This window comes from Hyla sarda, unplaced genomic scaffold (assembly GCF_029499605.1).
Source record: "Hyla sarda isolate aHylSar1 unplaced genomic scaffold, aHylSar1.hap1 scaffold_659, whole genome shotgun sequence".
NCBI classification, from domain to species: domain Eukaryota; kingdom Metazoa; phylum Chordata; class Amphibia; order Anura; family Hylidae; genus Hyla; species Hyla sarda.
The window spans coordinates 141833-156056 of NW_026610674.1; the positions used below are offsets into that span (position 1 = coordinate 141833).

The 14224-nt window shown below is 45.9% G+C and overlaps 6 non-coding genes across 6 annotated transcripts; all 6 read left to right on the forward strand.

Moving 5' to 3' along the window:
• The first annotated feature begins 1772 nt into the window (after positions 1–1772).
• LOC130342812 (U2 spliceosomal RNA) lies at positions 1773–1972 on the forward strand. The gene has a single exon (XR_008882292.1). It is a non-coding gene; the product is annotated as a U2 spliceosomal RNA (small nuclear RNA).
• Positions 1973–4063: 2091 nt separating this feature from the next.
• Positions 4064–4254, forward strand: LOC130342779 (U2 spliceosomal RNA). The gene has a single exon (XR_008882262.1). It is a non-coding gene; the product is annotated as a U2 spliceosomal RNA (small nuclear RNA).
• A 2087-nt stretch (positions 4255–6341) lies between these two features.
• On the forward strand, positions 6342–6531 carry LOC130342809 (U2 spliceosomal RNA). The gene has a single exon (XR_008882289.1). It is a non-coding gene; the product is annotated as a U2 spliceosomal RNA (small nuclear RNA).
• Positions 6532–8612: 2081 nt separating this feature from the next.
• On the forward strand, positions 8613–8803 carry LOC130342780 (U2 spliceosomal RNA). The gene has a single exon (XR_008882263.1). It is a non-coding gene; the product is annotated as a U2 spliceosomal RNA (small nuclear RNA).
• Positions 8804–10896: 2093 nt separating this feature from the next.
• On the forward strand, positions 10897–11087 carry LOC130342782 (U2 spliceosomal RNA). The gene has a single exon (XR_008882264.1). It is a non-coding gene; the product is annotated as a U2 spliceosomal RNA (small nuclear RNA).
• Positions 11088–13181: 2094 nt separating this feature from the next.
• Positions 13182–13372, forward strand: LOC130342784 (U2 spliceosomal RNA). Its single transcript, XR_008882266.1, has one exon. It is a non-coding gene; the product is annotated as a U2 spliceosomal RNA (small nuclear RNA).
• The last annotated feature ends 852 nt before the right edge of the window (positions 13373–14224 follow it).

Sequence of the window (14224 nt, forward strand, 5' to 3'; positions counted from 1 at the left end):
ATAAGATTAATGCTTATGAAGAAATATAAAATCTCATCCCTTCCCCAATATCGCGCCACACCCCTACCCCTTAATTCCCTGGTTGAACTTGATGGACATATGTCTTTTTTCGACCGTACTAACTATGTAACTATGTAACATAACATGGGGGGGGGGGGTCTCCTGGCTGTTCACACAGGTGTGTCATTGCTGTACATTGACCATGCATTGCTTCTGTGGTATTGCAAAGGCAAAGACAAATGCTTCCAGCCATCCATTGCACTAATGGATTGGTCATCAGCTGGCTGTCTATGTCCCGCATCAATATAGACCAAAGTACAGAGGGTTAGGCTATGCTATTGTGCACCTACCTGATGCATCAGAAGGTGCGAGGCCCTTGCTAAATTCTGTGCACAGACTTTGAGATCTATACTTTAGACTGTATCTAAACCTGCTCCAACATGGACTGACATTCTGGCCTACTTTCAGCCGATGCGACTTGTCTGTCGCTGAACAGTCGCTTTTTATGTATTCAGCACCTATGTATAATGTTGTAAAAATGCTCTAGAAGCTAAAGTCGCAGAAATGTCACACATATTTGGCCTGCAACTTTCTGTGCAACAAATTCAGACAGGAAAAATCAGTATAAATCCTTAGAAAATTATCCCCCAGTGTCTCCATCTGCTGGCGGTATTGAATAAGCATTGCTGCACTGATGGGGTATGCATTAGACGAAAAAAAAGAAGAAAAAGAAGAATAATACGCCCAGAAAAGAGGCGAAAAGGAGAAAAACGTAAAAAAACGTGAAAAAAAAGTAAGAGGAAGAGAAGGGAAAAAAAGGTGGAAATGGGTTTAAAAGTGATTTCGGCGGAGAAATATATATATATATATATATATATATATATATATATATATATATACGCGCACACACACACATATATATAAACGTATTCTCCGTTGAGATATTGCAGCCGCTGCTGTGTCCAGGCCCAGGAGCCTTAGCACTGTGCTGTGATGTCACTCAATACCACTGACATCACTAGGTGTAAACAACATCTCTCCTTTGCTGTGTATGTGACTATGGAGCTGTTTGGTGATGTCGTCTATTATGGCCTTCATAGAAGCAACAGGAGATTGTTGCATCCATCTAGAACCCTCAGAACTACAGTGCTATGATGTCACTCACTTCCACAGGCCTTGCAGAGTGTAAACAACAACAACCCAGCTTTGTTGTGTATGTAACCATAGGGATTTGTGATGTCACCTAGAACCTTCACAGCAGCGACAGCTTTATGAGGAGCATCAGCACTGCTCTGCCTGAGCAGAACCATCACCGCCATAGGTTGTCAAATAACCCGGATTTAACCCACACAGGTAAGTCCAATGGGGTGCAGGCATGTCCTCTATGCTTACAGCTTCCCGTGGGTGTTGGTTTGATACCGTTTGGGGACAGCCAAGGAGGCATCTGCAGGCAACAAAGGTAGGTGTGTGCTTGTGTGTGTGTTTCCTATGCAGATCCTAAGCCCAGTGTCACATGCAAGTAGGAGGAGTAAGAAGGGTTCCTGGCAAATCCGGGTTATGGATTGCATTTAAAAAGGCCCCGTGGGAGTGCAATGGGCCCCTGTCTTGCTGCTTAGCAATAATGGTATGGGTTTAGGTTCTGCTGTGTGTACTGGTGGTTGACTGCCCCCCAGCCCAGAGTGTGCATGGAAAATTGTCTGGCAGCCTCCCTGACAGCAAGCAGTGATAGTGCCCATGAAGGGGACCTTGTTGGGCCCGCCCCTTTCACGGTTATCGCTTCTCGGCCTTTTGGCTAAGATCAAGTGTAGTATCTGTTCTATCTGTTCTTATCAGTTTAATATCTGATACGTCCCCTATCTGGGGACCATATATTAAATGGATTTTTGAGAACGGGGGCCGATTTCGAAGCTTGCTTCCGTCGCCCTATGCATTGACCCGATATGGCAGTATCTTCGGGTACAGTGCACCACCCCCTTACAGGGTTAAAAAGAAAGATTCCTACTTTCATTGCTACCTGCTTGCTGGCTAGCCAGCTAGCCAGCCCTGTGGGCCTTGCTGCTGCAGCCAAAAAACAAAAGGTGGTGCTGCTGCTGCTGCTTCTGCTGCTTCTGCTTGTGTCTGGCCGCTGTTGGAGCGTCCAGGCACAGGACTTCTGCTGCTGCTGACTAAATGGCCTCCTTAATTGGATCATTTGAGTAGCCAGCACACCTGTGCAGGTAGGGCATGACATGATAGGCAGCTGCCTTGATAGCGGGTGGGTGCTGAATGTTCCTAATTGACAAAATAAGATTAATGCTTATGAAGAAATATAAAATCTCATCCCTTCCCCAATATCGCGCCACACCCCTACCCCTTAATTCCCTGGTTGAACTTGATGGACATATGTCTTTTTTCGACCGTACTAACTATGTAACTATGTAACATAACATGGGGGGGGGGGGGGGGGGGGTCTCCTGGCTGTTCACACAGGTGTGTCATTGCTGTACATTGACCATGCATTGCTTCTGTGGTATTGCAAAGGCAAAGACAAATGCTTCCAGCCATCCATTGCACTAATGGATTGGTCATCAGCTGGCTGTCTATGTCCCGCATCAATATAGACCAAAGTACAGAGGGTTAGGCTATGCTATTGTGCACCTACCTGATGCATCAGAAGGTGCGAGGCCCTTGCTAAATTCTGTGCACAGACTTTGAGATCTATACTTTAGACTGTATCTAAACCTGCTCCAACATGGACTGACATTCTGGCCTACTTTCAGCCGATGCGACTTGTCTGTCGCTGAACAGTCGCTTTTTATGTATTCAGCACCTATGTATAATGTTGTAAAAATGCTCTAGAAGCTAAAGTCGCAGAAATGTCACACATATTTGGCCTGCAACTTTCTGTGCGACAAATTCAGACAGGAAAAATCAGTATAAATCCTTAGAAAATTATCCCCCAGTGTCTCCATCTGCTGGCGGTATTGAATAAGCATTGCTGCACTGATGGGGTATGCATTAGACGAAAAAAAAGAAGAAAAAGAAGAATAATACGCCCAGAAAAGAGGCGAAAAGGAGAAAAACGTAAAAAAACGTGAAAAAAAAGTAAGAGGAAGAGAAGGGAAAAAAAGGTGGAAATGGGTTTAAAAGTGATTTCGGCGGAGAAATATATATATATATATATATATATATATATATATATATATATATACGCGCACACACACACATATATATAAACGTATTCTCCGTTGAGATATTGCAGCCGCTGCTGTGTCCAGGCCCAGGAGCCTTAGCACTGTGCTGTGATGTCACTCAATACCACTGACATCACTAGGTGTAAACAACATCTCTCCTTTGCTGTGTATGTGACTATGGAGCTGTTTGGTGATGTCGTCTATTATGGCCTTCATAGAAGCAACAGGAGATTGTTGCATCCATCTAGAACCCTCAGAACTACAGTGCTATGATGTCACTCACTTCCACAGGCCTTGCAGAGTGTAAACAACAACAACCCAGCTTTGTTGTGTATGTAACCATAGGGATTTGTGATGTCACCTAGAACCTTCACAGCAGCGACAGCTTTATGAGGAGCATCAGCACTGCTCTGCCTGAGCAGAACCATCACCGCCATAGGTTGTCAAATAACCCGGATTTAACCCACACAGGTAAGTCCAATGGGGTGCAGGCATGTCCTCTATGCTTACAGCTTCCCGTGGGTGTTGGTTTGATACCGTTTGGGGACAGCCAAGGAGGCATCTGCAGGCAACAAAGGTAGGTGTGTGCTTGTGTGTGTGTTTCCTATGCAGATCCTAAGCCCAGTGTCACATGCAAGTAGGAGGAGTAAGAAGGGTTCCTGGCAAATCCGGGTTATGGATTGCATTTAAAAAGGCCCCGTGGGAGTGCAATGGGCCCCTGTCTTGCTGCTTAGCAATAATGGTATGGGTTTAGGTTCTGCTGTGTGTACTGGTGGTTGACTGCCCCCCAGCCCAGAGTGTGCATGGAAAATTGTCTGGCAGCCTCCCTGACAGCAAGCAGTGATAGTGCCCATGAAGGGGACCTTGTTGGGCCCGCCCCTTTCACGGTTATCGCTTCTCGGCCTTTTGGCTAAGATCAAGTGTAGTATCTGTTCTTATCAGTTTAATATCTGATACGTCCCCTATCTGGGGACCATATATTAAATGGATTTTTGAGAACGGGGGCCGATTTCGAAGCTTGCTTCCGTCGCCCTATGCATTGACCCGATATGGCAGTATCTTCGGGTACAGTGCACCACCCCCTTACAGGGTTAAAAAGAAAGATTCCTACTTTCATTGCTACCTGCTTGCTGGCTAGCCAGCTAGCCAGCCCTGTGGGCCTTGCTGCTGCAGCCAAAAAACAAAAGGTGGTGCTGCTGCTGCTGCTTCTGCTGCTTCTGCTTGTGTCTGGCCGCTGTTGGAGCGTCCAGGCACAGGACTTCTGCTGCTGCTGACTAAATGGCCTCCTTAATTGGATCATTTGAGTAGCCAGCACACCTGTGCAGGTAGGGCATGACATGATAGGCAGCTGCCTTGATAGCGGGTGGGTGCTGAATGTTCCTAATTGACAAAATAAGATTAATGCTTATGAAGAAATATAAAATCTCATCCCTTCCCCAATATCGCGCCACACCCCTACCCCTTAATTCCCTGGTTGAACTTGATGGACATATGTCTTTTTTCGACCGTACTAACTATGTAACTATGTAACATAACATGGGGGGGGGGGGGGGGTCTCCTGGCTGTTCACACAGGTGTGTCATTGCTGTACATTGACCATGCATTGCTTCTGTGGTATTGTAAAGGCAAAGACAAATGCTTCCAGCCATCCATTGCACTAATGGATTGGTCATCAGCTGGCTGTCTATGTCCCGCATCAATATAGACCAAAGTACAGAGGGTTAGGCTATGCTATTGTGCACCTACCTGATGCATCAGAAGGTGCGAGGCCCTTGCTAAATTCTGTGCACAGACTTTGAGATCTATACTTTAGACTGTATCTAAACCTGCTCCAACATGGACTGACATTCTGGCCTACTTTCAGCCGATGCGACTTGTCTGTCGCTGAACAGTCGCTTTTTATGTATTCAGCACCTATGTATAATGTTGTAAAAATGCTCTAGAAGCTAAAGTCGCAGAAATGTCACACATATTTGGCCTGCAACTTTCTGTGCGACAAATTCAGACAGGAAAAATCAGTATAAATCCTTAGAAAATTATCCCCCAGTGTCTCCATCTGCTGGCGGTATTGAATAAGCATTGCTGCACTGATGGGGTATGCATTAGACGAAAAAAAAGAAGAAAAAGAAGAATAATACGCCCAGAAAAGAGGCGAAAAGGAGAAAAACGTAAAAAAACGTGAAAAAAAAGTAAGAGGAAGAGAAGGGAAAAAAAGGTGGAAATGGGTTTAAAAGTGATTTCGGCGGAGAAATATATATATATATATATATATATATATATATATATATATATATACGCGCACACACACACATATATATAAACGTATTCTCCGTTGAGATATTGCAGCCGCTGCTGTGTCCAGGCCCAGGAGCCTTAGCACTGTGCTGTGATGTCACTCAATACCACTGACATCACTAGGTGTAAACAACATCTCTCCTTTGCTGTGTATGTGACTATGGAGCTGTTTGGTGATGTCGTCTATTATGGCCTTCATAGAAGCAACAGGAGATTGTTGCATCCATCTAGAACCCTCAGAACTACAGTGCTATGATGTCACTCACTTCCACAGGCCTTGCAGAGTGTAAACAACAACAACCCAGCTTTGTTGTGTATGTAACCATAGGGATTTGTGATGTCACCTAGAACCTTCACAGCAGCGACAGCTTTATGAGGAGCATCAGCACTGCTCTGCCTGAGCAGAACCATCACCGCCATAGGTTGTCAAATAACCCGGATTTAACCCACACAGGTAAGTCCAATGGGGTGCAGGCATGTCCTCTATGCTTACAGCTTCCCGTGGGTGTTGGTTTGATACCATTTGGGGACAGCCAAGGAGGCATCTGCAGGCAACAAAGGTAGGTGTGTGCTTGTGTGTGTGTTTCCTATGCAGATCCTAAGCCCAGTGTCACATGCAAGTAGGAGGAGTAAGAAGGGTTCCTGGCAAATCCGGGTTATGGATTGCATTTAAAAAGGCCCCGTGGGAGTGCAATGGGCCCCTGTCTTGCTGCTTAGCAATAATGGTATGGGTTTAGGTTCTGCTGTGTGTACTGGTGGTTGACTGCCCCCCAGCCCAGAGTGTGCATGGAAAATTGTCTGGCAGCCTCCCTGACAGCAAGCAGTGATAGTGCCCATGAAGGGGACCTTGTTGGGCCCGCCCCTTTCACGGTTATCGCTTCTCGGCCTTTTGGCTAAGATCAAGTGTAGTATCTGTTCTTATCAGTTTAATATCTGATACGTCCCCTATCTGGGGACCATATATTAAATGGATTTTTGAGAACGGGGGCCGATTTCGAAGCTTGCTCCGTCGCCCTATGCATTGACCCGATATGGCAGTATCTTCGGGTACAGTGCACCACCCCCTTACAGGGTTAAAAAGAAAGATTCCTACTTTCATTGCTACCTGCTTGCTGGCTAGCCAGCTAGCCAGCCCTGTGGGCCTTGCTGCTGCAGCCAAAAAACAAAAGGTGGTGCTGCTGCTGCTGCTTCTGCTGCTTCTGCTTGTGTCTGGCCGCTGTTGGAGCGTCCAGGCACAGGACTTCTGCTGCTGCTGACTAAATGGCCTCCTTAATTGGATCATTTGAGTAGCCAGCACACCTGTGCAGGTAGGGCATGACATGATAGGCAGCTGCCTTGATAGCGGGTGGGTGCTGAATGTTCCTAATTGACAAAATAAGATTAATGCTTATGAAGAAATATAAAATCTCATCCCTTCCCCAATATCGCGCCACACCCCTACCCCTTAATTCCCTGGTTGAACTTGATGGACATATGTCTTTTTTCGACCGTACTAACTATGTAACATAACATGGGGGGGGGGGGGGGGGTCTCCTGGCTGTTCACACAGGTGTGTCATTGCTGTACATTGACCATGCATTGCTTCTGTGGTATTGCAAAGGCAAAGACAAATGCTTCCAGCCATCCATTGCACTAATGGATTGGTCATCAGCTGGCTGTCTATGTCCCGCATCAATATAGACCAAAGTACAGAGGGTTAGGCTATGCTATTGTGCACCTACCTGATGCATCAGAAGGTGCGAGGCCCTTGCTAAATTCTGTGCACAGACTTTGAGATCTATACTTTAGACTGTATCTAAACCTGCTCCAACATGGACTGACATTCTGGCCTACTTTCAGCCGATGCGACTTGTCTGTCGCTGAACAGTCGCTTTTTATGTATTCAGCACCTATGTATAATGTTGTAAAAATGCTCTAGAAGCTAAAGTCGCAGAAATGTCACACATATTTGGCCTGCAACTTTCTGTGCGACAAATTCAGACAGGAAAAATCAGTATAAATCCTTAGAAAATTATCCCCCAGTGTCTCCATCTGCTGGCGGTATTGAATAAGCATTGCTGCACTGATGGGGTATGCATTAGACGAAAAAAAAAGAAGAAAAAGAAGAATAATACGCCCAGAAAAGAGGCGAAAAGGAGAAAAACGTAAAAAAACGTGAAAAAAAAGTAAGAGGAAGAGAAGGGAAAAAAAGGTGGAAATGGGTTTAAAAGTGATTTCGGCGGAGAAATATATATATATATATATATATATATATATATATATATATATATACGCGCACACACACACATATATATAAACGTATTCTCCGTTGAGATATTGCAGCCGCTGCTGTGTCCAGGCCCAGGAGCCTTAGCACTGTGCTGTGATGTCACTCAATACCACTGACATCACTAGGTGTAAACAACATCTCTCCTTTGCTGTGTATGTGACTATGGAGCTGTTTGGTGATGTCGTCTATTATGGCCTTCATAGAAGCAACAGGAGATTGTTGCATCCATCTAGAACCCTCAGAACTACAGTGCTATGATGTCACTCACTTCCACAGGCCTTGCAGAGTGTAAACAACAACAACCCAGCTTTGTTGTGTATGTAACCATAGGGATTTGTGATGTCACCTAGAACCTTCACAGCAGCGACAGCTTTATGAGGAGCATCAGCACTGCTCTGCCTGAGCAGAACCATCACCGCCATAGGTTGTCAAATAACCCGGATTTAACCCACACAGGTAAGTCCAATGGGGTGCAGGCATGTCCTCTATGCTTACAGCTTCCCGTGGGTGTTGGTTTGATACCGTTTGGGGACAGCCAAGGAGGCATCTGCAGGCAACAAAGGTAGGTGTGTGCTTGTGTGTGTGTTTCCTATGCAGATCCTAAGCCCAGTGTCACATGCAAGTAGGAGGAGTAAGAAGGGTTCCTGGCAAATCCGGGTTATGGATTGCATTTAAAAAGGCCCCGTGGGAGTGCAATGGGCCCCTGTCTTGCTGCTTAGCAATAATGGTATGGGTTTAGGTTCTGCTGTGTGTACTGGTGGTTGACTGCCCCCCAGCCCAGAGTGTGCATGGAAAATTGTCTGGCAGCCTCCCTGACAGCAAGCAGTGATAGTGCCCATGAAGGGGACCTTGTTGGGCCCGCCCCTTTCACGGTTATCGCTTCTCGGCCTTTTGGCTAAGATCAAGTGTAGTATCTGTTCTTATCAGTTTAATATCTGATACGTCCCCTATCTGGGGACCATATATTAAATGGATTTTTGAGAACGGGGGCCGATTTCGAAGCTTGCTTCCGTCGCCCTATGCATTGACCCGATATGGCAGTATCTTCGGGTACAGTGCACCACCCCCTTACAGGGTTAAAAAGAAAGATTCCTACTTTCATTGCTACCTGCTTGCTGGCTAGCCAGCTAGCCAGCCCTGTGGGCCTTGCTGCTGCAGCCAAAAAACAAAAGGTGGTGCTGCTGCTGCTGCTTCTGCTGCTTCTGCTTGTGTCTGGCCGCTGTTGGAGCGTCCAGGCACAGGACTTCTGCTGCTGCTGACTAAATGGCCTCCTTAATTGGATCATTTGAGTAGCCAGCACACCTGTGCAGGTAGGGCATGACATGATAGGCAGCTGCCTTGATAGCGGGTGGGTGCTGAATGTTCCTAATTGACAAAATAAGATTAATGCTTATGAAGAAATATAAAATCTCATCCCTTCCCCAATATCGCGCCACACCCCTACCCCTTAATTCCCTGGTTGAACTTGATGGACATATGTCTTTTTTCGACCGTACTAACTATGTAACTATGTAACATAACATGGGGGGGGGGGGGGGGGGGTCTCCTGGCTGTTCACACAGGTGTGTCATTGCTGTACATTGACCATGCATTGCTTCTGTGGTATTGCAAAGGCAAAGACAAATGCTTCCAGCCATCCATTGCACTAATGGATTGGTCATCAGCTGGCTGTCTATGTCCCGCATCAATATAGACCAAAGTACAGAGGGTTAGGCTATGCTATTGTGCACCTACCTGATGCATCAGAAGGTGCGAGGCCCTTGCTAAATTCTGTGCACAGACTTTGAGATCTATACTTTAGACTGTATCTAAACCTGCTCCAACATGGACTGACATTCTGGCCTACTTTCAGCCGATGCGACTTGTCTGTCGCTGAACAGTCGCTTTTTATGTATTCAGCACCTATGTATAATGTTGTAAAAATGCTCTAGAAGCTAAAGTCGCAGAAATGTCACACATATTTGGCCTGCAACTTTCTGTGCGACAAATTCAGACAGGAAAAATCAGTATAAATCCTTAGAAAATTATCCCCCAGTGTCTCCATCTGCTGGCGGTATTGAATAAGCATTGCTGCACTGATGGGGTATGCATTAGACGAAAAAAAAAGAAGAAAAAGAAGAATAATACGCCCAGAAAAGAGGCGAAAAGGAGAAAAACGTAAAAAAACGTGAAAAAAAAGTAAGAGGAAGAGAAGGGAAAAAAAGGTGGAAATGGGTTTAAAAGTGATTTCGGCGGAGAAATATATATATATATATATATATATATATATATATATATATATATATACGCGCACACACACACATATATATAAACGTATTCTCCGTTGAGATATTGCAGCCGCTGCTGTGTCCAGGCCCAGGAGCCTTAGCACTGTGCTGTGATGTCACTCAATACCACTGACATCACTAGGTGTAAACAACATCTCTCCTTTGCTGTGTATGTGACTATGGAGCTGTTTGGTGATGTCGTCTATTATGGCCTTCATAGAAGCAACAGGAGATTGTTGCATCCATCTAGAACCCTCAGAACTACAGTGCTATGATGTCACTCACTTCCACAGGCCTTGCAGAGTGTAAACAACAACAACCCAGCTTTGTTGTGTATGTAACCATAGGGATTTGTGATGTCACCTAGAACCTTCACAGCAGCGACAGCTTTATGAGGAGCATCAGCACTGCTCTGCCTGAGCAGAACCATCACCGCCATAGGTTGTCAAATAACCCGGATTTAACCCACACAGGTAAGTCCAATGGGGTGCAGGCATGTCCTCTATGCTTACAGCTTCCCGTGGGTGTTGGTTTGATACCGTTTGGGGACAGCCAAGGAGGCATCTGCAGGCAACAAAGGTAGGTGTGTGCTTGTGTGTGTGTTTCCTATGCAGATCCTAAGCCCAGTGTCACATGCAAGTAGGAGGAGTAAGAAGGGTTCCTGGCAAATCCGGGTTATGGATTGCATTTAAAAAGGCCCCGTGGGAGTGCAATGGGCCCCTGTCTTGCTGCTTAGCAATAATGGTATGGGTTTAGGTTCTGCTGTGTGTACTGGTGGTTGACTGCCCCCCAGCCCAGAGTGTGCATGGAAAATTGTCTGGCAGCCTCCCTGACAGCAAGCAGTGATAGTGCCCATGAAGGGGACCTTGTTGGGCCCGCCCCTTTCACGGTTATCGCTTCTCGGCCTTTTGGCTAAGATCAAGTGTAGTATCTGTTCTTATCAGTTTAATATCTGATACGTCCCCTATCTGGGGACCATATATTAAATGGATTTTTGAGAACGGGGGCCGATTTCGAAGCTTGCTTCCGTCGCCCTATGCATTGACCCGATATGGCAGTATCTTCGGGTACAGTGCACCACCCCCTTACAGGGTTAAAAAGAAAGATTCCTACTTTCATTGCTACCTGCTTGCTGGCTAGCCAGCTAGCCAGCCCTGTGGGCCTTGCTGCTGCAGCCAAAAAACAAAAGGTGGTGCTGCTGCTGCTGCTTCTGCTGCTTCTGCTTGTGTCTGGCCGCTGTTGGAGCGTCCAGGCACAGGACTTCTGCTGCTGCTGACTAAATGGCCTCCTTAATTGGATCATTTGAGTAGCCAGCACACCTGTGCAGGTAGGGCATGACATGATAGGCAGCTGCCTTGATAGCGGGTGGGTGCTGAATGTTCCTAATTGACAAAATAAGATTAATGCTTATGAAGAAATATAAAATCTCATCCCTTCCCCAATATCGCGCCACACCCCTACCCCTTAATTCCCTGGTTGAACTTGATGGACATATGTCTTTTTTCGACCGTACTAACTATGTAACTATGTAACATAACATGGGGGGGGGGGGGGGGGGGTCTCCTGGCTGTTCACACAGGTGTGTCATTGCTGTACATTGACCATGCATTGCTTCTGTGGTATTGCAAAGGCAAAGACAAATGCTTCCAGCCATCCATTGCACTAATGGATTGGTCATCAGCTGGCTGTCTATGTCCCGCATCAATATAGACCAAAGTACAGAGGGTTAGGCTATGCTATTGTGCACCTACCTGATGCATCAGAAGGTGCGAGGCCCTTGCTAAATTCTGTGCACAGACTTTGAGATCTATACTTTAGACTGTATCTAAACCTGCTCCAACATGGACTGACATTCTGGCCTACTTTCAGCCGATGCGACTTGTCTGTCGCTGAACAGTCGCTTTTTATGTATTCAGCACCTATGTATAATGTTGTAAAAATGCTCTAGAAGCTAAAGTCGCAGAAATGTCACACATATTTGGCCTGCAACTTTCTGTGCGACAAATTCAGACAGGAAAAATCAGTATAAATCCTTAGAAAATTATCCCCCAGTGTCTCCATCTGCTGGCGGTATTGAATAAGCATTGCTGCACTGATGGGGTATGCATTAGACGAAAAAAAAGAAGAAAAAGAAGAATAATACGCCCAGAAAAGAGGCGAAAAGGAGAAAAACGTAAAAAAACGTGAAAAAAAAGTAAGAGGAAGAGAAGGGAAAAAAAGGTGGAAATGGGTTTAAAAGTGATTTCGGCGGAGAAATATATATATATATATATATATATATATATATATATATATATATATATACGCGCACACACACACATATATATAAACGTATTCTCCGTTGAGATATTGCAGCCGCTGCTGTGTCCAGGCCCAGGAGCCTTAGCACTGTGCTGTGATGTCACTCAATACCACTGACATCACTAGGTGTAAACAACATCTCTCCTTTGCTGTGTATGTGACTATGGAGCTGTTTGGTGATGTCGTCTATTATGGCCTTCATAGAAGCAACAGGAGATTGTTGCATCCATCTAGAACCCTCAGAACTACAGTGCTATGATGTCACTCACTTCCACAGGCCTTGCAGAGTGTAAACAACAACAACCCAGCTTTGTTGTGTATGTAACCATAGGGATTTGTGATGTCACCTAGAACCTTCACAGCAGCGACAGCTTTATGAGGAGCATCAGCACTGCTCTGCCTGAGCAGAACCATCACCGCCATAGGTTGTCAAATAACCCGGATTTAACCCACACAGGTAAGTCCAATGGGGTGCAGGCATGTCCTCTATGCTTACAGCTTCCCGTGGGTGTTGGTTTGATACCGTTTGGGGACAGCCAAGGAGGCATCTGCAGGCAACAAAGGTAGGTGTGTGCTTGTGTGTGTGTTTCCTATGCAGATCCTAAGCCCAGTGTCACATGCAAGTAGGAGGAGTAAGAAGGGTTCCTGGCAAATCCGGGTTATGGATTGCATTTAAAAAGGCCCCGTGGGAGTGCAATGGGCCCCTGTCTTGCTGCTTAGCAATAATGGTATGGGTTTAGGTTCTGCTGTGTGTACTGGTGGTTGACTGCCCCCCAGCCCAGAGTGTGCATGGAAAATTGTCTGGCAGCCTCCCTGACAGCAAGCAGTGATAGTGCCCATGAAGGGGACCTTGTTGGGCCCGCCCCTTTCACGGTTATCGCTTCTCGGCCTTTTGGCTAAGATCAAGTGTAGTATCTGTTCTTATCAGTTTAATATCTGATACGTCCCCTATCTGGGGACCATATATTAAATGGATTTTTGAGAACGGGGGCCGATTTCGAAGCTTGCTTCCGTCGCCCTATGCATTGACCCGATATGGCAGTATCTTCGGGTACAGTGCACCACCCCCTTACAGGGTTAAAAAGAAAGATTCCTACTTTCATTGCTACCTGCTTGCTGGCTAGCCAGCTAGCCAGCCCTGTGGGCCTTGCTGCTGCAGCCAAAAAACAAAAGGTGGTGCTGCTTCTGCTGCTTCTGCTTGTGTCTGGCCGCTGTTGGAGCGTCCAGGCACAGGACTTCTGCTGCTGCTGACTAAATGGCCTCCTTAATTGGATCATTTGAGTAGCCAGCACACCTGTGCAGGTAGGGCATGACATGATAGGCAGCTGCCTTGATAGCGGGTGGGTGCTGAATGTTCCTAATTGACAAAATAAGATTAATGCTTATGAAGAAATATAAAATCTCATCCCTTCCCCAATATCGCGCCACACCCCTACCCCTTAATTCCCTGGTTGAACTTGATGGACATATGTCTTTTTTCGACCGTACTAACTATGTAACTATGTAACATAACATGGGGGGGGGGGGGTGTCTCCTGGCTGTTCACACAGGTGTGTCATTGCTGTACATTGACCATGCATTGCTTCTGTGGTATTGCAAAGGCAAAGACAAATGCTTCCAGCCATCCATTGCACTAATGGATTGGTCATCAGCTGGCTGTCTATGTCCCGCATCAATATAGACCAAAGTACAGAGGGTTAGGCTATGCTATTGTGCACCTACCTGATGCATCAGAAGGTGCGAGGCCCTTGCTAAATTCTGTGCACAGACTTTGAGATCTATACTTTAGACTGTATCTAAACCTGCTCCAACATGGACTGACATTCTGGCCTACTTTCAGCCGATGCGACTTGTCTGTCGCTGAACAGTCGCTTTTTATGTATTCAGCACCTATGTATAATGTTGTAAAAATGCTCTAG